At 33.5% G+C, this 25,376-nt stretch overlaps 1 pseudogene; it reads left to right on the top strand.

The window, feature by feature from the left end:
- The first annotated feature begins 2,327 nt into the window (after positions 1-2,327).
- Positions 2,328-5,554, top strand: LOC107262579 (annotated as a pseudogene).
- Positions 5,555-25,376: the final 19,822 nt, after the last annotated feature.

Here is a 25,376-nt window from a genome sequence, read left to right as displayed (position 1 = left end):
AAGAACTGATGATTAGTTAGAATCTGATACTTGATAAGTTAAGTTATTTATTCTTTAGCTAAATATAACTTTTTAATTTCCTTATTATGTTCACTATCTAAATTTCTATTTCTAAGGTTAGTAGCTCTACCTCATCTCTAAATAATTTCATGATAGGGTTAGTAGCTAATCTTTAATTTTATTAAGTTGCATGGTGGAGTCAATCCAAAAGTCATGTTGGGTTTTTTTAATATTTTTGTTTGAATAACTTCTTTTGTTTGATGTTTGAACTGAATTGTTTGTAATATAGTGTGATGATTGTTAATTAGAAATAGAAAATTTATAAACTCTAATTTGTTAAAATGTTATGTGCTTGAAGGTTGGAGCTCGAAGAACATAAGGTTTGCGTCGGCACAAGTTAAATTAAAAATCTTATGATCAGTTAGAAGCTGATACTTAAAAGGTTAAGTTGTTTATTCTTTAGCTAAATATGACTTTTTAATTTTCTTATTTTGTTTACTATTTCAATTTTTATTTCAAAGGTTAGTACCTCTACCTCGTCTTTAAATAATTCCATGATAGGGTTAGTAGCTAATTTTTTATTTTATTAAGTTGCATGATGGTGTTCCTTCAAAAGTCATGTTGGGTTATTTTACTTCTTTTGTTTGCTAATCAAAAATAGAAAATTTATAAACTCTAATTTGAGAAAATTGGCATGCGCTTGAAGGTTGGAGCTCGAAGAACATAAGGTTTGCTTCGGCACAAGTTAAGTTGAAAAACTTATGATCAGTTACAAGCTGATACTTGAAAGGTTAAGTTCTTTATTCTTTAGCTAAATATGACTTTTTAATTTTCTTATTTTGTTTACTATTTCAATATCTATTTCCAAGGTTAATACCTCTACCTCGTCTTCAAATAATTTCATGATAGGGTTAGTAGCTAATCTTTAATTTTATTAAGTTGAATGGTGGTGTTCCTTCAAAAGTCATGTTGGGTTATTTTACTTCTTTTGTTTGCTAATTAGAAATAGAAAATTTATAAACTCTAATTTTTGAAAAATGGCATGCGCTTGAAGGTTGGAAATCGAAGAACATAAGGTTTGCGACAAGTTAAGTTGAAAAACTTATGATCGCTAGAAGTCGATACTTGAAAGGTTAAGTTCTTTATTCTTTAGCTAAATATGACTTTTTAATTTTCTTATTTTGTTTACTATTTCAATATCTATTTCTAAGATTAGTACCTCTACCTCGTCTTTAAATAATTCCATGATAGGCTTAGTTGCTAATTTTTAATTTTATTAAGTTGCATGCTAGTGTTCCTTCAAAAGTCATGTTCGGTTATTTTCCTTCTTTTGTTTGCTAATTAGAAATTGAAAATTTATAAACTCTAATTTCTGAAAAATGGCATGCGCTTGAAGGTTGGAGCTTGAAGAACATGAGGTTTGCGTCGGCACAAGTTAAGTTGAAAAACTTATGATCAGTTAGAAGCTAATACTTGAAAAGTTAAGTCATTTATTCTTGAGCTAAATATAACTCTTTAATTTTCTTACTTTGTTTAATATTTCAATTTCAATTTCTAAGTTTAGTACCTTTACCTCATCTCTAAATAATTCGATAATAAAGTTAGTAGCTAATCTTTAATTTTATTAAGTTGCATGGTAGAGTTACTTCAAAAGTCATGTTGGGTTATTTTAATTTTTTTGTTTGAATGACTTATTTTGTTTGTATGTTTGAATTGAATTGTTTGTAATATAGTATGATGATTGTATAATTACAAATAGAATATAGGTTTCCCATTTACCAAATGTGAGGAATTTTAAGCTAGCCATTCACAATAGGAGACTTCCAAAATAACCAAAAGTATTAGAAGGGCTTAAAGAAGATTTCCATAGGCTGTTACACACTATTTAGATAAGCGCTTGATTGGAATACTGAGTAATTTATTTTGTGTTAAACTAAGTACTAGATATTAGAAGAAATGCTATTAAAACAATTGATACCAGTGTTTATGATGATGACATATAGTATAATTATGGCTTATTTAAAAGAATTTGGTTGATAAATCTTTACCCTTTTAGGAGGGTGAGTGGGAAAGCAATAACCGAGGTATTTCCAGGAAGAACGTCTTTGATGTTTGATTATAGAATCATGGTTTTATTGGAATATCTAATTCTCTAGTACTCTGACGGCCATAGATAGCCCGTCTGGCCGCACCTACTTGTATTTTAGTATGCATTCTGTCATTGAGTAATTATACAAGCTAAGGCCCTGTGATTATGTTGTTTATTAGGAGTAGAATTATCGAACATAAATATCAATAGTGCCTGGAGGTATTTTTGTGGCATACGGATGGGTCTCTTTCATGTAATTCTTGGATTTTTTAGCTATTGATTGCTTGATTCTATGACAATATGGATAATAAGCTCATTATATCTATGCGGTTTTAACTAGTCATTCTTTAAATGACTAGTGAAGCTAGTGAAAATGACGAAATGGAGTCTTTTTATTTGTGATCAGTCATTAATAATATAGCATATGTTTCCCTTTTGATTATTCTGACTAATAATCGCCTATTCTTTGGCATTTCTTTTATTGATTGCTATCGAACATGTGTTTTTCTTAGCGTTGATTTCTTGGCGGTTTAAATTTGGGCTTGAAGGTTGCCTCTGGATGTTGTGAGGCCATACGCATTCGCGAAGGTGAAAATGAAGCTTTTATCACAAAGATCACAGAGGAGAATGTCAGTTCATTCCTTGCCTTTTATTTCTTTTTTGTTTATATTTTCTATGGAATATGTGAAATTAATATTCTATTCCATTGACAATATACAAGAAACACTACCCACCTGCATTAAATGATGATGTATGGAGATTGGAGAAAATTGGCAAGGATGGATCCTTTCATAAGAAGCTAAATAATCAATGAATATTCACAGTTGAAGAATTCTTAAGACTTTTGGTCAGGGATGCTCAAAGATTACGAAATGTAAGTGGAGGTTTGGGTTTTTGATTCAGTATGTTCCTGCCGTATTCATATATTCTGATTTGCCTTTATTTGGATGTAGATACTGGGGTCTGGCATGTCAAACAAAATGTGGTATGCTCTTGTAGAGCATGCAAAGACTTGTGGCCTCAGTGGAAAGCTTTATGTTTATTATCCTGAAGATTCCACGGACGTTGGTGTTGTTTTTAATAATATATATGAACTAAATGGCCTTATCTCTGCGGAACAATATTATTCAGCTAGTTCTCTTTCTGATGATCAAAAGGTTGGTCTTGCATTCTTCTACATATGTATATTTTGAATAGTCTTTTATTATTTTATCCTTCTTAGGTGTTTTAATGTCTCAGCACTCTATGGTTTTTGTTTTGCATGGTTTTACTGTGAACAATTTGAATCACATACAAACTTGGGAGTGAGTAAAATTGTGCTGAATTTGTGTTTCATCTGTTAAATCATAGAACGACCTAATTGACCTTTTTCAGGCTCAACTCTAAATGTCAAATTATAAACTTAAGTGATCTTAAGCTATTATCTGTAACACTACTTGTATATTGCAAGAATGAATGTGTCAGTTTCTTCATGGTAGTTGTTTATTGTTTTCTTTATGGTGAGTATAGACTGATGTGTGACATTTTCTGTGTGAATCTTGATGTACTAATTATATGTTTTATTCCCTATTGAAGTATGATAATTAGATAAAATGTACACTTGTAGTTCCAGTATTGGAGTTTTTATGGATCTTTTAAATATCACGGAACATATAGAAGCATTTTACATGTATAACTACATGTTGGAAAAAATATTATATGGTTTGAGAATCTTATATATTAGTTTCTTGAATTTATGGATATCCACTGGCTGTTTGTTATAAAAGTGAGTTTTAAAGACCTTCTAGAGATGTGTCCTCTCAGTGATATTAGCAATAGCAGTGATATCCATGGGTCTTTCGTTTCAGATTTATTTTAATTACTCATATTATAGCATGTTGCAGAAACATAAACTATTGCTTGTGCTGGGCATTGCTTTGAGTCTACGGTCTCAATGATGAGACTATATCTGATGCAATGTACTCATTTTGCATGGTCTTTGAAACTAAATCTTTGTCCAAAGGAGCTTACTTAATTTTTAACTAACAAACTCGGTTGGTCCTGCTTAATTTTCTTTTCTTAGACATGATTTTACTCATTAAAATTTGTTTTGTAGGTATATGTAGATACGTTGGTTAAGAAAAGCATATGACAGTTGGAATGAGGTTATAGAGTATGATGGCAAGTCTCTTCTGAACTTTAAGCAAAGTAAGAGGTCAAACACTTACCGAGATGAACCTCAGATAGGCCAAATAGGTTACCCTAATGCTTCAGACCATCAAATGCAATTGTCGAGGTTACCAGCTTCAATTACTACTGGCGAAACTGCATTCGTGCCTCCAAGTTGGAGGTAAGTCCTTATAGATATTCAGTAAGTAGTTAATAGGGGTATATTAATTTTAAAATTCTCATCTTATTTGGGTTTTCTTGTCTTGTGTCAGGGAATAATGATAGTATGGGAGCAGGATTCTCGGCCCAATCCCAGCTTGTGAATCCAAATTCAAGTACCTAGTTTGACAGCACCTCATTCACAATACATGAACTTTTGATCAGCAACCCTCACCATGCTCAAGGGATGAGAAATGATAATAGTGTTGGTCTAGCTCTTGGTACTCCTCAGTCATATCTAGCTCAGGGTTTCAAGCTCTTAGCTCTTACATGCAGCCATCTGGTCTCAATCCTTTTGATGACTGGACCAACAACCGGGACAAGGGAGTTGATGAACACTTTACTGAGGAAGAGATTCGCATCCGAAGTCATGAGATGCTTGAGAATGAAGATATGCAACACTTGCTTTGACTCTTTACCATGGGGGGCATTGCATTGTAAATATACCGAAGATGGATTCTCATTCCCACCTTATATAGCAGCATCACCAATGCCAAACTATGACGAGAATGGCGTGCGTCCTAATAAAGTCATTGTTGGTCATTTGAAGATCAAGGCAATGAGATGGGGGTTCTTTATTAGGAAGAAAGCAGCTGAAAGGCAAGCACAACTTGTTGAATTGGATGATGAATAGTAGTTGGAGGTTGTTGTTGTCAAAAGACTATTTGCAGCATCAAAAAAGGTAGGTGAAGATGCCAAATGCCTTTCCTAGGCCAACAATATATTTTTTGAGGTCTCGGGACTGCATTAAATTGTTTGTTTTGAAAGTCTCAAAAGACCTCTTGGTGTTTATGGGCATTTAAGTATCAGAGAAATCTCTTCTTGTACAGCTGTACAGTATATTGTTCCTTCCTTTAGCTACTCTTTCTTAGAACTTAGCAAGAAGCTTCTCTCTAATTACTTTTATCATCGTTGGGGTGTATTTATAATAATATGTTTGAAAGATTTTTAAGGGGTGAATTTGTCTTTCAGTTGATGGCTCCTCTCATTCTTGTTGACTGATTAGGAAAACCTTTTTCTAATCATTGGGGTGTATTTATAATAATTACTTCCCATTTTTTTGTTTCAATCAGCATTTGCTATAAATTGTTTGTACCATTAATGGTTTGAGTTGCCTTTGTTTCTTTTGTTTTTGGATGAGCATACTTCTTTCTGATCACTTTGCCCCTGGTTGCATTTGGGTTTGGTGTGCTAAATTATCAATTTTTGTTTTCCAAGAGAAAAAAAAAAAAAAAAATTCTTGCAGCTCTTGATCATCCTTTTGACTCTGCATTTAGAGACTCACCATTATCTTATACTACAATTGCAACATATATTTTTTGTGCTGATCAGGTAGCACAGTGAAGTGATTGCAATATATATCTTCCCAATCCATTTTCTGATTTCTAATTTTCTTATAACTTTATTTTTATTTCTTAAAACTTTTTTAAAATCGATTTTTAGAAATTGCAAAAAAAGAATAAGAAAAGAAAGAGAATCAGAATCCCTACTTAGAAAAGTTATATCAAAACAATTTTCGAGCTAAGAGGTTTAGAAAAAATTATCCATCGGTCTGTGCTTATATTTTAATATTTTTATTTTTGAATTAATAGAGTATCTATTATTTTTTGGTCTATTTTTATTGGTATGACAATCAAAAGTGGATCTTTCTAGGATAAAAGTTATTATTAAATTGCCATTGCCATTGTACGGAATTAATTAAGAATATTTCATTTCTGATAATTAAATAGTTCGTACAAATTATAGATATGTGAATAATTTAAAATAAAAATAAAAATAGAAATACTAATATAAAAAATTAAAATATTAATATCAATTAGATAAAACTTTAATATCAACGAAATAATTTATTCAAAATTTAGTGTCTAAGTCTAACATAGAGAAATTCTATACAAATCATGAAAATCAAAATAAGCTTTATTTATTTTTATCTTTTTTGTGTAAAAGAGTGTTTCCTTATTCATATAAATGTCCACAAGCTTTGTTTTGTTCTTAAGAACTAATAAGTATTAATTAAATCATATACAAATACTTTTTGATTTAGACCATAACTTAAGCGTATTTATTAATTAAATTATGTATTACTCTTCCTGCTTATTTTAAAGTATATATAGGGCATCATAAATGATAAAGCCACACATGTTTTGTTAATGCTAGATTATAAAATAAGAAATATATAAAAGATATTCATTAATAAGAAAATATGAGATAATTTTTTTTTTTTTTAGTTTTCTCACAATTATCTAGCTGTCTTGAAAGACCTAATCATATTGAAAATTGACTTTTATTATTCATACGCCTGAAATTAATATTCTAAAATTAATAGGATGAAATTCTTTAATATAAAATCCCTACGTTGCATATGTACTGCATTTTTTGGAAAGAGCCATTAAGATAGACCTGACTTAAGAGATCTAATAGAGCAAAGAAGCAGGCACATGACAGGTGGCATCATCTAAAGATAATAATACTACCGGCCAATAGAAAAGCTACAACACAAGAAGGAAGCAAACAATAAGAAAGAAAATGAATGGACCAATAGGGTAAAAGAGACCTTAAAACTCTAATTGCTTTATATATAAAGACCATGATGGATAAGGTAGAATACGAAGTTACTCATTTTAACTCTAATCTTATTATTTCTCTTTCTCTTTCTCTATCTGACTTGATAGTTGGAGTGGGTCAGTTAATCTTTCTTTGATGCTCCTATCTCATTGATCATTCTCTTGTAGGATCAAGCTAGAAAAAATCTCAATCATGAATTATCAAATATAAAGTCATAATGAAACATGCCAACTAATAATAAACAAAATAATATATACATAAATGAGAAGACTTTATAATTTAATTTATATGAGTAAAACAAATAATTATAAAACAATAAAAAATGTATGTCGTTAATCTAATTTATAGTAAATGTTCCACATGTTAAAATATTTTTTTGAAACAATTTTTTTTTAAAGTAAAAAATGCATATATAGATTAACATAAATTATGGGCTGTTTTTGTAGCCTACGTATCTTTTTAGAAGAATTAAAAAATATTTTCTTACAAATTTTTTTGTCAAAATTTTTGCTTTCTTATAATTGGCTATAGATTTTCTTTATTATTTTTCAAGAAAATAGCGAGTGATGTGAATCTCTTATTTATGAGTATTTGAAAAACTAAGTTTATTTGAATAAATCTTTGTTACATGTATTAATTTGAAAAAAATTGTGAGTTTCTGATTTGTTGATTTATAGTAAAAAAAGAAAAAAAAATAATTACAACTGATATTTAAAACATGCACCTAAGGTGTTTGATGAATCTTCTGAATGAGTTTTATTTTGCTCTTAGTGATGGTTTTAATGGTTGTGATGCCAATGGATTTGATATTATACTCAAAATAGTATACATATACTCTCTCTTTATATATATATGAATAAATACCAAAATATCTATATAATACTATTTTGATATGCTAGAAATTTTTATATATATATTGTGCATATATTATTATCTCTTTTTTTTTTTCTATGCTTAGAAATACACAGTGAAGAATAAGTGAGAGGAGAATAAAATTTATAGAATGATCAAAGGAAGAATAAGTGGATCATTATACAACTAGTAAAGAAATGAAATGACATGAGATATTAATTCAAAATTTGTTGACATGAGACAAAAATACCAAAATACAAAAAAATGATTTCTGATTTAAAAAAAGAAAACTGAAAGAACTGTTTTAAGATGGTGTCTTACTTTACATTAAAAGCTAATGCATGTTTTGATCTAAGCCTAATGTATGATTTAAAAAAAAAAACTGAAAAGGCTCTTTTACTTTAAAAGATTGATTTTTACTTTATATTAAATGCTAGACACAAATAAAAAACATTAAAAATGAAAAAATATAACAAAAATACCAAAATGCAAAGAAATAATTTTTGATTTAAAATAAAAAGAACTAAAAAGACTTTTTTAAAGATGGTTGTTTTATTTTATATTAAAAGCTAATGCATGTGTTGATTTAAACCAAATTCTGACTAAAAAAAAAAAACTGAAATGGCTCTCTTACTTTGAATAATAGATTTTTTTACTTTGCACTAAATGGGGGATAGAAATAGGAAGCATAAAAAGCAAAAAATATAATAGAAATACCAAAATACAAAGAAATAATTTCTTATTTAAAAAAAGAAAACTAGAAGGACTCTTTTAAGGTGGTTGTTTTACTTCACATTAAAAGCTAATGCATTTATTCCCTTAAATCTAATATCTGATTTGAAAAAAAAAATCGAAATAGCTCTTTTACTTTGAAAGATAAATATTTTACTTTACATTAAACGCTAGATACAAATAGAAAGTATAAGAAATTAAAAAATATAATAGAAATACCATAATATAAAATAAACAAAAAACTTTAAACAATTGAGTGATGCCACTTTAAACCCCTACTTATTGCTACAAATACTGTTTACCCTTAGATAGATTAGCATTAAACATTAGATCCAACTATATTACTTCAGTAAGTAGAAAGAAACCTTCTTCGCATAATGCATAAGGTGTAGACAATTTCTCAATACCTAACAACAAAATCCAAATTGACTCATAAAAAATGCAGCAGACACCAAAAGAGATCTAGTATCCTTGACGTTGATAACAATATTTCAATAGACACTTATCTTCCCACATTTCAAGAACAAATGAATTCAACTTAACACACAAAATGTAATTAAACACTCAAAATAGTACAATATAACACTACTCAACAATCAAACTTTGCACAACCAATTATAACAATTTATAGAACAGATACTTATTCGCTTTTTGTTTTTGGAAGAAGGAGGTGAAAAGAGATGTTAGGGCAGCATATTCCATCACTATTGCTCGACTGTGCAATTTAGCTTGGAACCATGGGAACTAGGAATCAAATAAGAACCTCATCCAGGAAATTTATATTTTCATATTAAAAGAAAAGAATATATAGAAGCTATCGCTTCCATTTCTAGCCAATTGAGAAAGTTTCAAACCAATTTACTTTTGAATAGATATGTCAAATATTTTGATGTCAACTGTTGTACCATGAGAAGCAGATCTTACAACAAATTAATGGCCCAAGGTATCATCGGAATATAAGATTTCAATTTTCACTAAAAAAATGAACATGCTAATAGTAGTAAACAGAATATTACTTTGCCAATGATGTGATCTTCCCTCTTTTTTCTCCCATTTATATTGGAGACAAAGTACATAGTTTTCACTTTTTTAGTTATTGTGAAAATCAGCAGACAAATGTTCACTTCTAGCCAAAACTTTTGGTTCTTAGAAAAGAAATCAATTAATATGGATATTAGAACCGTGGCATATGGTGGTCAACAGTCAACTATATTATGTAGATGATGGATGACTACCTGCAAGAAAGAAACAAAAATTAAAAATATAATTTCCACATACCTCCCTAAACATTCTTCGCTCTGAAATGATATTAAGGTTTATGCCGGGATCTTTGAACCATTTAATGGATTTGGCTGCTGCTAAGACATAGAGTGCTGAGACATTAAAACACCTAAGAAGGATAAAATAATAAAAGACTATTCAAAATATACATATGTAGAAGAATGCAAGACTAACCTTTTGATCATCAGAAACAGAACTAGTTGAACAATATTGTTCCGCAGAGATAAGGCCATTTAGTTCATATATATTATTAAAAATAACACCAACGTCCCTGGAATCTTCAGGATAATAAACATAAAGCTTTCCACTGAGGCCACAAGTCTTTGCATGCTCTACAAGAGCATCCCACATTTTGTTTGAAATGCTAGACCCCAGTATCTACATTCAAATAAAGGCAAATCAGAATATATGAATATGGCAGGAACATACTGAATCAAAAACCCAAACCCCCACTTTCATTTCGTAATCTTTGAGCATCCCTGACCAGAAGTCTTAAGAATTCTTCAACTGTGAATATTCATTGATTATTTAGCTTCTTATGAAAGGATCCATCCTTGCCAATTTTCTCCAATCTCCATACATTATCATTTAATGCAGGTGGGTAGTGTTTTTTGTATACTGTCAATGGAATAGAATATTAATTTCACATATTCCATAGAAAATATAAACAAAAAAGAAATAAAAGGCAATGAATGAACTGACATTCTCCTCTATGATCTTTGACAGTAAAAGCTTCTGTCTTCACCTCGTGAATGCGTATGGCCTCACAACATCCAGAGGCAACCTTCAAGCCCAGCCTAAACTGCCAAGAAATCACTGCTAAGAAAAACACATGTTCGATAGCAATCAATAAAGGAAATGCCAAAGAATAGGCGATTATTAGTTAGAATAAACAAAAGGGAAACATATGTTATGTTATTAATGATTGATCACAAATAAAAAGAACATTTAAAGAATGACTAGTTAAAACTGCATAGACATAATGAGCTTATTATCCATATTGTCATAGAATCAAACAATCAACAGCTAAAAAATAATGAAAGAGACCCATCCGTATGCCACAAAAATACCTCCAGGCACTACTGATATTTGTGTTCGGTAATTCTACTCCTAATAAACAACATAATCACAGGGCCTTAGCTTGTATAATTACTCAATGACAAAATGCATACTAAAATACAAGTAGGTCGCCATCTATGGCCGTCGGAGTACTAGAGACTTAGATATTCCAATAAAGTATCACGACCCCACCTGGGCCGTGACTTCAGGGAATGGGTAGGCTTAAGGCCACCGAAACCCGTAGTAAGCCTGACACTCACTGATTTAAACAAATCTCATCTCAAATTAATATTATTAAAACCACAAATTATCTTAATAGTTACACTTTACAAAATTACTTCGGTCTACCAAAAAAACTAGGCGAGACCCAAGCTCGGAAAATTTACAACTGATACATCTACTAATTACTACTCATGGAGAATCTAAGATTTACCAATTTACATACCAAATCAAATACATCACCCGATGATGAAGGAGTTCTTGAATAAGAGTCGCGGGAGAACTAATAAATACAAATCCGAAAATAAAAATGAGACCGGTCTAGAGTGAGTTAAAATCATATATCTAAAACAGTTTCAAATATCTCAATGTCACCTTATTTAATTTTAAAATAATTAATAAATCACGCGAACCATACGTGTCATGTTAAAACATATGTGTCATGCCATGCTTAAACAAAATTTATTCCACATGCAACGGGACGAAGTACTTCAGTAGAACTCTAATCCAACTCTAAAATCTCGATTATTTCAACACTTATGTCTCAACTAACCTCAACTCTATCATCTCAAACCTCTCATTCCAATAGGACTGGCGCCTGAGAGCAAAGCTCGACCAGGGACCTTACCTCCAGTCCACTTAACTCTCGGCCTTAGCCTTTCGGGCTCTCTTATCCAATAAGATCGGGCGCCCCGAGAGCATAGCTCGACCAGGGACCTTACCTCCAGTCTGGTCACTTAAATTTTCAAATAAGCCGGCGCCCAGAGAGCAATGCTCGACCAGGGACCTTTACTCCGGCAACCACAAATCACTAAGCCCAGAGAGCGATGCTCGACCAGGGCAGGTCCTAATCTTTCTTTCTCAAAATTTTTACCTCTTTACCCTTTTCCTATCTCTCTCATATTATATTAGACACTCATCCAACTCCTATGTTCTACTGCCGTCCCATCCTGAGTCATCATGCAATATTAAAATTGGTGATAAAGGAAAAATATATTTAAATAATGATTAATAGCATCAAGAAAATAATGATAATAATTAAATGAAAAATTAAAATTGCAAATGAATAATCATAGTAGCAAATCAAATTTATGCATGACACGTGCATAAGCGATATATGACTTTAACTCACAGGTTTGGCGACCTCCTAGCTTTGCTCCGGTGCCTTGGTAGGAGCGAGCCGAACGAACTGACAATCTAGTCACGGAAAACAATTAATCAAAACGATGAAACAATTACAATAGATCCTAGGTCTAGATTCCTAGGACTGACTGTCTAAGAATCTCGACTCAGGAACTACCGAAAATTTGGCAGAACCTCCCCTACAACACGAACATTACCCCCCGTAAAAACGAGTCCAGGACCTGCCAGAAAAACACTCCAAATGCTTAACGATTCAAACAATAGGAGTCGGGTCCCCAAACTTCACTATTTCCGACTCGCCACACAAAGACAAAAATATGAGGCGTAACCGAGGACAATTATTTTGACTCACAATAACATCAAATACTCAATATAAACCATTAGACACAATTAAACCAAGAATTCCAAAATTAACGGGCCAAACATAATTACCGCCGATCGCCGGTCGACTTCGCTTGGGAGTCCGATCGACGATCCGAACACACCATCGGACTCACAACGACGCTACCGATGACGATCCCTCGCCCCGATTTTTCGATCCGACACTCGATCGTCCGGAGAGATTTGTGGACGATCTCGACCGTCGATTCGCAAACGAAGCCCAATCGCCACGAACCCGGTGCCAATGCGAAGCTTGAGCCGAGAGTCGGGATACGCCCTCCGATCGTCCATCCTCCGGCCGGATCTCGAAAAAACTCAAAAATGCCATTTGCCACCATTTTCTCTCTCCACCGGATCTTCCGTTTCCGGCCACCACTGCCGACACTGGCCGCCAAAACAAAGCCGAGGGCCGAGAGGAGTCGATCGGCACCAAGATCGGCGACCGCCGGCAAGGAAGCTTCGGCCATCTTCCTCCTCGCGAGGCTGCCGTCGCCATTGGTGCTGCCACGCCTGACCAGCGCCCGGTCGACGGCCCCGACTCCTTCCTCCGCCTCCTCCCTCTCCCAGACATCTCTCTTCCTCTCTTCTTCTTCCTCGACTTCCATTCCTTTCAATATCGACATTAGGCCCCCGAACTTTTCCTTATTACAACTTGATCCATCAACTTTCTTAATTACTTACAATTTCATCCCGCAGAATTCCAATTTGACCCCCAAACTTCTTTTTAGCCTTTCAATTAAGCCCCTAACTATTTAATTTGGGCCAAATCCGAATTATTGAAAATACACAATTAAATTAAATAATCAATTTCCAACTTAAAATTTAATACTACTAATCAATTATAATACCAATTCTCCCAAAATTCTTTTATAAAAACATCCTTTATAATTTCTTCCAAAATTTTTCAATATATAATTTTACTTATATAAATATGCATTTGGAAAAAAATTTGAATAACCAAAATATAATCATTTCTCAAATAGTTTACTTAATTACTCCTTAAAAATCAAACTAATTGGATATGAAAAATAACTCATTTATTTATCTAACATGAACATTCAAAATTTGTATTTAAATCATTCCAATTAAACCGAATAAAAATAAAGCTAAAATTAACTTAAATAAAAACTCATTATTAAATATATAAAAAAATTCCGAGTGTTACAAAAACCATGATTCTATAATCAAATATCAGAAATGTTCTTTCTGGAAATACCTCGGTTATTGCTTTCTCACTCACCCTCCTAAAAAGGTCAAGATTTATCAACCAAATTCTTTTAAGTAAGCCATAATTATACTATATGTCATCATCATAAGCACTGGTACCAATTGTATAGCATTTCTTCTAATATCTAGTACTTAGTTTAACACAAAAAAAAATTACTCAGTATTCCAATCAAGCGCTTATCTAAACAGTGTGTAACAACCTATGGAAATCTTCTTTAAGCCCTTCTAATACTTTTGGTTATTTTGGAAGTCTCCCCATTGTGAATGGCTAGCTTAAAATTCCTCACATTCGGTAAATAGGAAACCTATATTCATGCTTTTGCAGGTAATTAAAATATCCTACCTGTAAATAATTATAGTTTTGTAGATTGCACCACTTTAGTGAACTTCCATTTTTTTCAGTTCATTGAGCATAGGCCACAAGAAGGGGAGTAGCCTATCACCCTTCCTAGTCCCTACCACATCTGAATTCAACTACAGCTCTCCTTATCCATAAAGAAACCAGAGGCCCAAGGTACAATCCATAAGGATATCCTTAACCTAGAAAAATAACGCATAGGAATTGCTGTCTTACAATCATAAGGATATCCTTAATCAGAAATATCTTTTTTTTTTATGAGAAAAATAAAGCTTCTTTTGACTTTCATGATTTGTATGCATTTTCTCTATATTAGATTTAGACACCAAATTTTGAATAAATTATTTCGTTGATAAATTTTTAAAATTCTTATCTAATTGATATTAATATTTTAATTTTTTATACTAGTATTTCTATTTTTATTTTTATTTTAAAATTCTTACATATCTATAAGTTGTACGATCTATTTAATTATCAAAAATGAAATATTTTTAATTAATTCCGAACAACGTCAACGTCAATCTACTAATAACTTTGATCCTAGAAAGATCCACTTTCAGAAGTCATACCAATAAAAATAGACCAAAAAATAATAGATACTCTATATTGATTTAAAATAAAAATATTAAAATATAAGCACAAACCGATGGACAATTTCCCCGAACCTCTAACCCCGAAAACTGTTTTGATACAACTTTTCTAAGTAGGGATTCCGATTCTCTTTCTTTCTCTTTTTCTCTTTTGCAATTTCTAAAACTTGATTTTAAAAACTTTTAAGAAATAAAAATAAAGTCAAGAAAATTAAAAGAAAAATCGGAAGATGGATTGGGAAGACAAATATTACAACCACTTCACCTTTGGTGCTACCGATCGTACAAAAATATATATTGCAATTGTAGTCTAAGATGATGGTGGGCCTTTAAATGCAGAGTCAAAAGGATGATAAAGAGCTGTAAGAAATTTCCCTTTTTTTCTCTTGGAAAACAAAAAATGATAATTCAGCACACCAAACTCAAATGCGACGGGGCAAAGTGATCGGAAAGAAGCACGCTCATCCAAAAACCAAAGAAACAAAAGCAACTCAAACCATTAATGGTACAAACAACTTATAGCAAATACTGACTGATACAAAACCCACTCAGTTCTTCCAACAATGAAACTCAACACCAATCTTCCTGGTATGAACTATCCAAAATTCAGTTTGAGGTTCCATGAACTATTCAAGCTAACAATTCAAAATTGAAAGACTTTCCTCGCATATTCACAATAATTAATAACTAGTGAACATTGAGATTTCATTCATACATTATATCAAACTAGAAAAAGACATAATGAGGGAGAATTGCAGTAGAGGTAATTGCAATTAAATGCACATGTATCAACAATTTATGGTACAATAGTTGAACCAGATAAGCAACAATATAGCTATAGCAGGGGCAAGAATATCCATTGTTAACCAATTCCCAATCTTTTTCTTAATCTAAATGTTGGATCAGCACATAAACCAACCGTCTTATTCTTAACTCGTCTCTACACATGAACATCACACGGTGGCATAAATGGAAATTCACATACAAAGGCTATTCATTGATCAAAATAATGTACACTAATTTTAAAATTATGAAAAAAAATTTTAAGACGTAAATAGTAAAAAGAGTGAAGATAAGTACCAATAATATCTGTATGTTCTTGGAAAAACAGAGGGTTTTTTCACAGGCCACCACATGCAAGCAACATGTCAATCTGCCAGGAATAAAGAAATAAAAGAAAGAATAGAAAGTGTTAAAAAAAATTACATTTTGTGATATAGTCATCATTCCATTAACTAAGAAACACATAACTGAAAAGATAAACTATTACAATATAAAAGAAATCTCTTAATAACACTAGTCAACTAAAAATATGAGGTCCAGTTATATATTTATACATAATATAAAACATGTAACTGCAGAAAAAAAAAGTGCATGAAGATGCTTTCTTACTGTGTGACCATGAGCATTGCAATGCTCCATAATATGGCGTGTACCATATGCAATACCCTGAACAGCAGCAAGGTATAGAAGAGCCAATTGTCTATCACTTGTGTCAAGGGTCATGCCAGAAATAATTCTCTTTTTGCTTTTGGATCTGCAGTAGGAGACCTGTAGCATGAAGAATTTAACAGCTCAAAGATGTATAACAAAACTTAGGCACTCTAACCTGAAAAGCCTTATCATCATTAATCACATACATGTTTCCATGGAAGTCGGGAAGAACATCTACATGTTATGAAAAGGCCTATCATGTACACTTTACTCACAATCACCATACAGTTTAGTGTAACGTTTTGAGCGCCAAACATCATCCATACAGAAAACTTTGACCCATCGAGTCTTGTTCGAACCGTTCAATATACTTTAATAATTTTCAGTAAAATATATTATTAGTATACTTTTCATTTTCGCTTTGTTTAAAACTTGCAGCATTATGTCCAAGACCGACCGATCAATATGCTACTCGGCGTATTTGACATGAAACTTATATGATGCATGAGTGAACATATGCGACTGGATGCATATGAAGTGTACTGAAAGACCATAGGGCACAACGCTCAAGTTTAAAACTTTGCGAAAATGATAAAAATTTATGGTTTTACACTTGAATACAAAAATTTAATTAGTGATTTTGCAACTCAAAAAAAAGCAAGAAAAACTATTTTAGATAATTTCTATAAAATATTTTTAGTATTGGAGAGCCATCAAATAAACCCCTACTTATTGCCACAAATACTGTTTACCCTGAGATAGATTAGCATTAAACATTAGATCCAACTATATTACTTCAGCAAGTAGAAAGAAACCTTCTCCGCATAATGCATAAGGTGTAGACAATTTCTCAATACCTAATAACAAAATCCAAATTGACTCATAAAAAATGCAAGCAGACACCAAAAGAAATATAGTATCCTTGACAGTGATAACAATATTTCAATAGACACTTATCTTCCCATATTTCAAGAACAAATGAATTCAACTTAAAACACAAAAATGTAATTAAATACTCAAAATAGTACAATATAACACTACTCAACAATCAAACTTTGCACAACCAATTATAACAATTTATAGAACGATATTTATTCGCTTTTGTTTTTGGAAGAAGGAGGTGAAAAGAGATGTTAGGGCGTATATTCCATCACCATTGCTCATAATGTGCAATTTAGCTTGGAACCATGGGAACTAGGAAATCAAATAAGAACCTAATCTAGGAAATTTATATTTTCATATTAAAAAGGAAAAAAATATATAGATAAGCTATCGCTTCCATTTCTAGCCAATTGAGGAAGTTTCAAACTAATTTACCTTTGAATAGATATGTCAAATATTTTGATATCAACTGCTGTACCTTGAGAAGCAGATCTTACAACAAATTAATGGCTCAAGGTATCATCGGAATATAAGATTTCAATTCTCACTAAAAAAATGAACATGCTAATAGTAGTAAACAGAATATTACTTTGCCAATGATTTGATCTTCCCTATTTTTTCTCCCATTTATATTGGAGACAAAGTACATGTTTTCACTTTCTTAGTTATTGTGAAAATCAGCAGACAAATGTTCACTTTTAGCCAAAACTTTTGGTTCTTAAAAAAGAAATTAATTAATATGGATATTAGAACTGTGGCATCTGGTGGTCAACAGTCAACTATATTATGTAGATGATGGATGACTACCTGCAAGAAAGAAACAAAAATTAAAAATATAATTTCCACATATCTCCCTAAACATTCTTCCCTCCGAAATGATATTAGGGTTTGTGCTAGGATCTTTGAACCATTTAATGGATTTGGCGGCTACTGCGCATCCCATAGCATGAGCAGAGTAGGAGTGTCCATGCAAAAGGGCATTGAGCTACAACCAGAATCAAATGAATATTTTAAGTACATTTTTTATGCTTCAGGGATAAAAAATCAATTGCACCTCCAATAAATCACGTTACATATTTGATGCAAAAAATCAAGTAACATAGTATAAGAGTATGTAAAAAGTGGATCCTCATCATGAATTTCTCTAAGAAACTAACTGAACACTGTGAGATATAATAGCATATGTAATACCAAATACTAATGATTCTCTTGCCTGGTTCTATAAGTAAAGCTCCAATATGGGTAGTTCCTTTTAATCCTAAATATTGTGATAACAGCTGTGATACATATGATGAATACAATCCATAAAGATCTGAGGAGTCCCTGTTCCTATCAAAAAGTTCATCGCGCGAGCCAAACACTGCAGAAGTTAGAAGATAGGAAACTATAGTGACAATAAAGATAGTAGCTAGAGTCAAAAGAAAGAATAGAAGACTTCATGTTTACTAACCCATGACTTTATCAGTTGCAGTTTCAGAATGCATTGCATCAGGTAAGTTTAGATTCCATATGCTGTTGCACATAAAGATTGTAGGAGGATCTAGAAAAAGGCCTCTTCCAGTGTACTTGTCAAATTACAGAGGGCAAATGATTGATCAAATTAAACCACTGATGGCTTCATTATTTTTCAACTACTAAAAATTGTACGCAACTACATTTTGCATTAACGCCAAATGCCATTCTGTATGACAAGAACATTACATTTTTAGGAATCAATAAAAATAAAACCATTGAATTTCCAAGTCAAAAGCGTATAAGAGAGCCAACACACTGACTCGCCTATAAGAATGCGCTTACCATGCTAAACTGAAGAAGCTGTAAACCCTAGACTAAAATATTTAAAACAACAAAACTTTACATATGGACCTTATGTAAGCTGTCTGCATAAGTTGAAAATCCATCTCTCAATTCTCCCCACTTCCTCTATTGCCCCGACTGTACCCTCCTCCCAACTCACCCACCCTAATTATGTTAAAGATCGTTGAAAAGTTTGTCTCACATGACGGATAAAAATTTCCAAAAGCAACAAGTTTTCCATCCTTCCACAAATTACGTCATGTAATTAGTGACATTGTGCTGCTTCACATTACTTCCCTTAGGATTTGTTACAAGTTAAAATCAAAAAGAATTATTCTCATAATTATAGAATTGCACTATAGCCACATTCTCTCCCTCAATTGAGGAGACAAAAGAAGAACTCTTAATCAATATATGCATCATAATCTCTGCTACCCCTAGCAACCAGCTGATGACTGCAGTTGTTATCTGCACCACCTCCTCTCAAGTATTTATCCTGTTACGGTATCGATTTTTCCATAGTTTTGTGCAGTGCTATAACCATATCTAAATGCCTACTTGCTGAGGCAACTGAATACCTATGCCCTAACAAACTGACTGCTTGATTTCAAACTTTTACCTAATTTAACTTCAAGTAATACTTACTCTAGTTACCCCTTCGAGCAAACTAGATTGTTTCCAGTTTTGATCCAGCTAAATAAGCATGAAAAATGATAATATATTTTCCTCCAAAAAGAGGTTGGGGCTCTTGTAAATGTTCCAACATGCAGTCACATTGCTGCAAAAATGGACTAGTACAGATCTTATGTAACAATCATGACCGCCACAGATGTTTCAACTAGTGAATTGAATCTCTCATATTTTCTGGGATTCAACCTTTATGCTGAAATGCTAATGCTTTCAATGAGTTTGATAATTTCTAGTGGAATTAATAAATTGTGAATCTTTCACTTATCATTGCCATATGACTTTCAACCAATATCATATCATTTGCATTTGGAAAGTATGTAATAAATACTAAAATTAAATAAACATGGGGCTACACATTAGCCAGCTAAATGTTGTACTAAGCACAAACACTTACAAGACAGTGTTACATATTCAAATTGACTTGATGTTCTGGCTTTAGTAATAAAAAATTATGCTTCTAGGACTAAAATAAGAATCCATACCATGGTTGCTGAAGGAAACCTGTATAAGATGATGGCGCTTGTGCTTCCGTAGCTCCCAATGTATTAACATGGTAAGACCCTTTAAGAGCTAATACCTGAAAGTAAACCACAACCAAGTGACCACTAGTTAACAAAAAATGTTCCATAACGGCTACATTAACATGTAAAATATATAGTAAAATAGAAAATAAAGCACAACATCTAAGATAGTAAAATAGTATCTATCTGACCTTCAGACATCATTACAGAGAGCGTAGAGAAACATTAACATGTAACAACGAGGACCTGTAGAGTAGCATGAGGCCCTTGGGTCCACCAACTAGCTCATGCATCTAACTATTCAGTTTTGGACTTATTTTGAGCCTGTAATTGAAAGACAATGAAATTAGCTTGAGTTGTTAGAGAAATAAGTGCTTTACATTGGAACTTCTCACACAATCGACAACAAGCACGAAAAACATAAATAATTTGTCTATAAACCTAGACAAAATAATAAATACAGCTCACTTTATCAATTGGTCAACATGAATAAAAGTTGAAACCAGGTTTGTAAACAGTGATTCATTTGTTTGTTACAACACTAACCTTGTATACTGCAAAATTCTCTCCACACCTTGAATCAATAATAGTAATAGTTTCTTCTGGAACAAGTCTATGCTGAGTAAATGGCCACCATAAGACATCCCTTGCCTTCTTCGGCATATCATTCAATCTTTCTGTTCTCTTTTAAAAATCAGATACCATTATGTCCTTCAAGGAATTAAAAATCTTTTCAGAATCTGCAAACCATTCCACCAGGTCATTTGACATATCTTTTGGAACAGGTGGCAGTAATATCACAGGCACCCTAGCAAAATACAAAACATTAAAAGAATTAAAAAGACTTGACTTATAAAGGCAAACTGACCTAGTTTGGAATGATTATGTGCAAGAATTCAAATCAACTGAATTCTTGCAAAATGATTTAGTTTATTGTACGATTTCATTTCTTTCAAAATGCCTTATTTTCTTGAGTTGAAAGAATTGTATTCTAAAAAATAAGACATTTCCAAACATGAGAATATATTAAATAGAATTCAATTCATTTGAATTCTTACAATCTTTGACTTACCCGAACACTATAAAAGTGATTCCTAATAAGACCTATAATATAGAAGAAAGTACCAATTGAGCAAAAAATTGCTTCAAAATTACTACCTATTACGCAAATATGAGAGTAGTGGGACCTCATTAACAAGGCCATGATCTTCAAAAACAACAGCAACAATATCATAACCTCGAAGTTTTAAACTTTCATAAGCAAAAATTGTTCCTGAAATACCACCTAGCCTCCCATCTCCCACAAGTACACCAGGGAACCGAAAAGGTCTATTAACATGTTTTAAAATAAAATAAATTATTAATAAAACAATTCAAGCTTATTAAAACACGCAAAAGGAAATATTACATACCTATACAAATCACACTGTAAAGTACCAGAAGGACCGGGACTAGCAACACCACCAGTAGTCTCAACAATACAAAAAGAATTGAATTTTCCATTTTTATCTTTGTTAATTACTTCCAGCTCATTTTTTTTAAGCTCTCTAAAACAGCAGCATCCTCCATAATTTCATTCTCTCTCTCCGCTGCTAAATGTGGAGAAACAGCGTCATTCCATGCAAACAAGGTTTTACAAATTAACTCCGAATTATCAGCTCCTCCTCCATCGTTACTTAACGCCTTATTGTAGAAAATGTAATTTGTTGCTTTATTAATCTGTGATGAAATATATAAGCAAGAATTCTAAGATTACATGCATATGAATGTTCTGTTATATACAAGTTTGAGTATAACGGTCTTCTTGCTATTAGTAGCTTCCCTATGCTCTATGTCAACGTCCCTTTCTAGGCTGGGAAAGGCGGAAGCGACCTTTCTTTGTTAGGAAACAAAGGTTGCTCCTTTTCCCTGATTTAAGGCCTGTGATGATCTGTACTAAGGCCTTGACCTTTAGTCCTTGATTGTTGGTTCTTGTTGTCTTGTTTCTGTGATGACCTTTATTGGTTTGACTTCTATTTTTCCTGTTTCCTTTAATAGGTCAAGAACGTACTTTCTTTGAGACAAAAATAGACCTTTATGTGATTTGGCTATTTCTATCCCAAGGAAGTATGATAGTTGACCTAAATCTTTGATATCAAATTCTCTTTTTAGTTTTAGCTTAACCTTTTCAATTTCCTCATTATTGTTACCGGTTATGATAATGTCATTGACATAAACGAGAATAATAATAGTGTATGTATGAGTGTGCTTTACAAACATAAAGGAATCAGAGGCGCATTTATTGAAATTGATTTTAAGAGAAAATGGCTTAGCTTGGCATACTATGCTCTTGGAGTCTGTTTCAATCCGTAGATTGCCTTTTTCAACTTACATACCAGAGAATGATCGGAGGTAGATTTGTGACCTGGAGGAAGGATCATATAGACTTCTTCTTCTACGGACTCTTGGAGGAATGCATTTTTAACATCCATTTGAAATAGGCTCCATCCTGAGTTAGTAGCAACAGACAATAAAATACAAACAGTACTCATTTTAGCTACTGGAGCAAAGGTTTTCTGATAATCCACCCCTTAAGTTTGAGTGAACCATTTCGCTACCAACCTAGCCTTATATCTCTCAATTATTCCATCATGCTTGTATTTTATTTTATACACCCATTTACATCCAACGAGCTTTTTATTCAGTTTTAGCAAATTTACAAATGTCACAACAACTAGAATTCAGTTTTAGACAAAAAAGCTGATCTAAGGCTCGATCGGACGGATGCCCAAACCGCCGATGTATCAACATTTCTTGATTGACAGGGTTGTTCGAGACAAGACACTGGTTAGTGGAGGCTGTGAGATAATACAGGCCATTTTTAAAGCGACCCTCACCAATCGTCTTCCCCATGGTTCGATCCTGAAACAATATTGCAGTCGGTGAGAATATAACATTACAATTTAGAGTTCTAGTTATCTTACCGACAGATAATAAGTTAGATTTAAAATCTGCCAAAAAAAGAATATTATGGATATTATTATGCAATAAATTTGAGGAGCCAAAATTAGAGATTTCAGCTTGATCGTCGTTGGCAACGATCATATGTTGGGAATTAGTAGGTACAAAATTGTGCAATTTTATTGCATCCCATGTCATGTGATCCGTTGCCCCGGAATTGATGATCCAATTTTGAGAGGCATTTAAGGAAATTACATAATTTTTAGATACCAAACCTGACCCATGGGGTTGCTGGAGCTGAATAATTGACTGAAGCTGAGAAATCAATTGAGAAAGTTATGATTTTTCTGTCGGGTCGGGTCTGTAGAACAAAATGGGTCAGATCCGGGTCAGCCCAGTTGCTGGAGTTGGGTCGGGTCGGATCGCTGGAACCGAGTCAGATTAAATTAAAAGAGACCGACCCGTTACTTACCTCCCGACTCGATCCAGACGCCTCCTCATAACCCTTAGGGTTAGAGGAGTTTGTGATGCCTAAGCCGCTAAATCTCCTTCTCTATTCTTTCTCTCGTCTCTCGCTTCTTCCTCTCTCAACCCTGCTAAGACCCGGCCGCAGATGGGGATGGAGATGCCAGCAGCGGTCCTGAGAGTGCCCCTGCCTCCTGCAGTGGTCGCACCTCTCGACGCTGGCAGGCGCTCCTCTCACTCGAGCCGTCTTGCGAGGGTGTAAGAGGTAGGAGATGTAGGCCTTATTCTCTGTGTTGTCGAAACTGTTAGTTGTGCTCATAATCATGCGTCTAGTCTTCTCCTGCTGGATGATGGCTATGACAGCGTCAATTTTGGGGAGGTTGCTCAACAGTAAAATCTGTAATCTCAGAGCTTATAGCTCGAATCCAACCCGCCCAGGTAAATATACACCAAATCTTGCTCTGCTTTTCTTCTTGCCTCTTCTGGGTCAGTTGTTGGTGGGAGATAACTTTGCAGTTCCTCCCATCTGGTCAGTATCTCTGTTGCGTAACTCGTGCTTGTCCGAGTCCCTTGTTTGATTTGTGCTAGTTCTTGCTTTAAATTAAAGACGTGAGCATAATTTTGCTCATGGCGACATAGGCCTTTCATCTTGTTCCATATAGCCTGTGAGGATTCCAATAGCATGCAAAGTCTGGCTATCTGAGGCTCCATAGTGTTAGTGAGTACTGACATGACATTATGGTCTATCGTCTGCCACTCCTCTATAGCTTCCATTTCTTCTTTGGTTGGTTGATTCGGATTGATTGGTTGAGGTTTGCTTCGACTTCCTGTGATGAACCCTAATTTTTTTTTGCCATTTAGGCTGATGTAAACTGACCTCGACCATTCAAAATAATTTGGATTGCCTTTTAACACAGTGTTGGTTAATGTTGTGATATCACTGTGAGACATGGTGAAAAAGATTTTTTCTGTGTTTGTGGTTGGTTTGGATTGGTAGGGGATGATAGGATCAAGCCTGCTCTGATACCATGTAGAAAATATAATTTGTTGCTTTATTAATCTGTGATGAAATATACAAGCAAGAATTTTGAGATTATATGCATATGAATGTTCTGTTATATACAAGTTTGAGTATAACGGTCTTCTTTCTATTAGTAGCTTCCCTATGCTCTATGCCAACGTCCCTTTCTAGGTTGGGAAAGGTGGAAGCGACATTTCTTCCTTAGGGAAGAAAGGTTGCTCATTTTCCCTGATTTAAGGCCTGTGATGATCTGTACTGAGGCCTTGACCTTCAATCCTTGACTGTTGGTCCTTGTTGTCTTGTTTCTGTTTTAGTTCCTCAACACTTGTTGTCCTCATGGAAGTTCAAATCGTACATTCCGAATTTAAATTTGAATTCATTGGCGTCAAAATCTAGAGAAAGGTGAGATTTGGCGGCGGGAAGTGAGGATTTGAGGACGGAATTCGAGGAGAAGAGAGAGAAAGGAAGAGAAGTACGGCGAGAAGCGAGAGAGTAAATTTTTGTGAACAGAAAATGAGAGTCAGAATTAGAGGGGAAACCGGTTTGAACTAGTTTAAGGTGGAGGAATTTACGAGTGCCGGGAGAGGAGAGGAGGAAGGAGGAGGCGAGGCCGGTGGAGATAAGAGTTTTATCGAGGGAAGTGTTGGAGCCCCAAATTAAAAAGGTTGGATAAGGGAGTGGAAACGATAATGGTGATGGATCTGAAATTGAGGTTGAGGAGAAGAATTTGCGGTGGTGGATGAGGAGCACTAGGCGGGAGCGA

Source organism: Ricinus communis, chromosome 5 (genome assembly GCF_019578655.1).
Source record: "Ricinus communis isolate WT05 ecotype wild-type chromosome 5, ASM1957865v1, whole genome shotgun sequence".
NCBI lineage: Eukaryota > Viridiplantae > Streptophyta > Magnoliopsida > Malpighiales > Euphorbiaceae > Ricinus > Ricinus communis.
The sequence above is the reverse complement of the archived record's forward strand: the minus strand, read 5'-3'. Positions and strand labels throughout refer to the sequence as shown.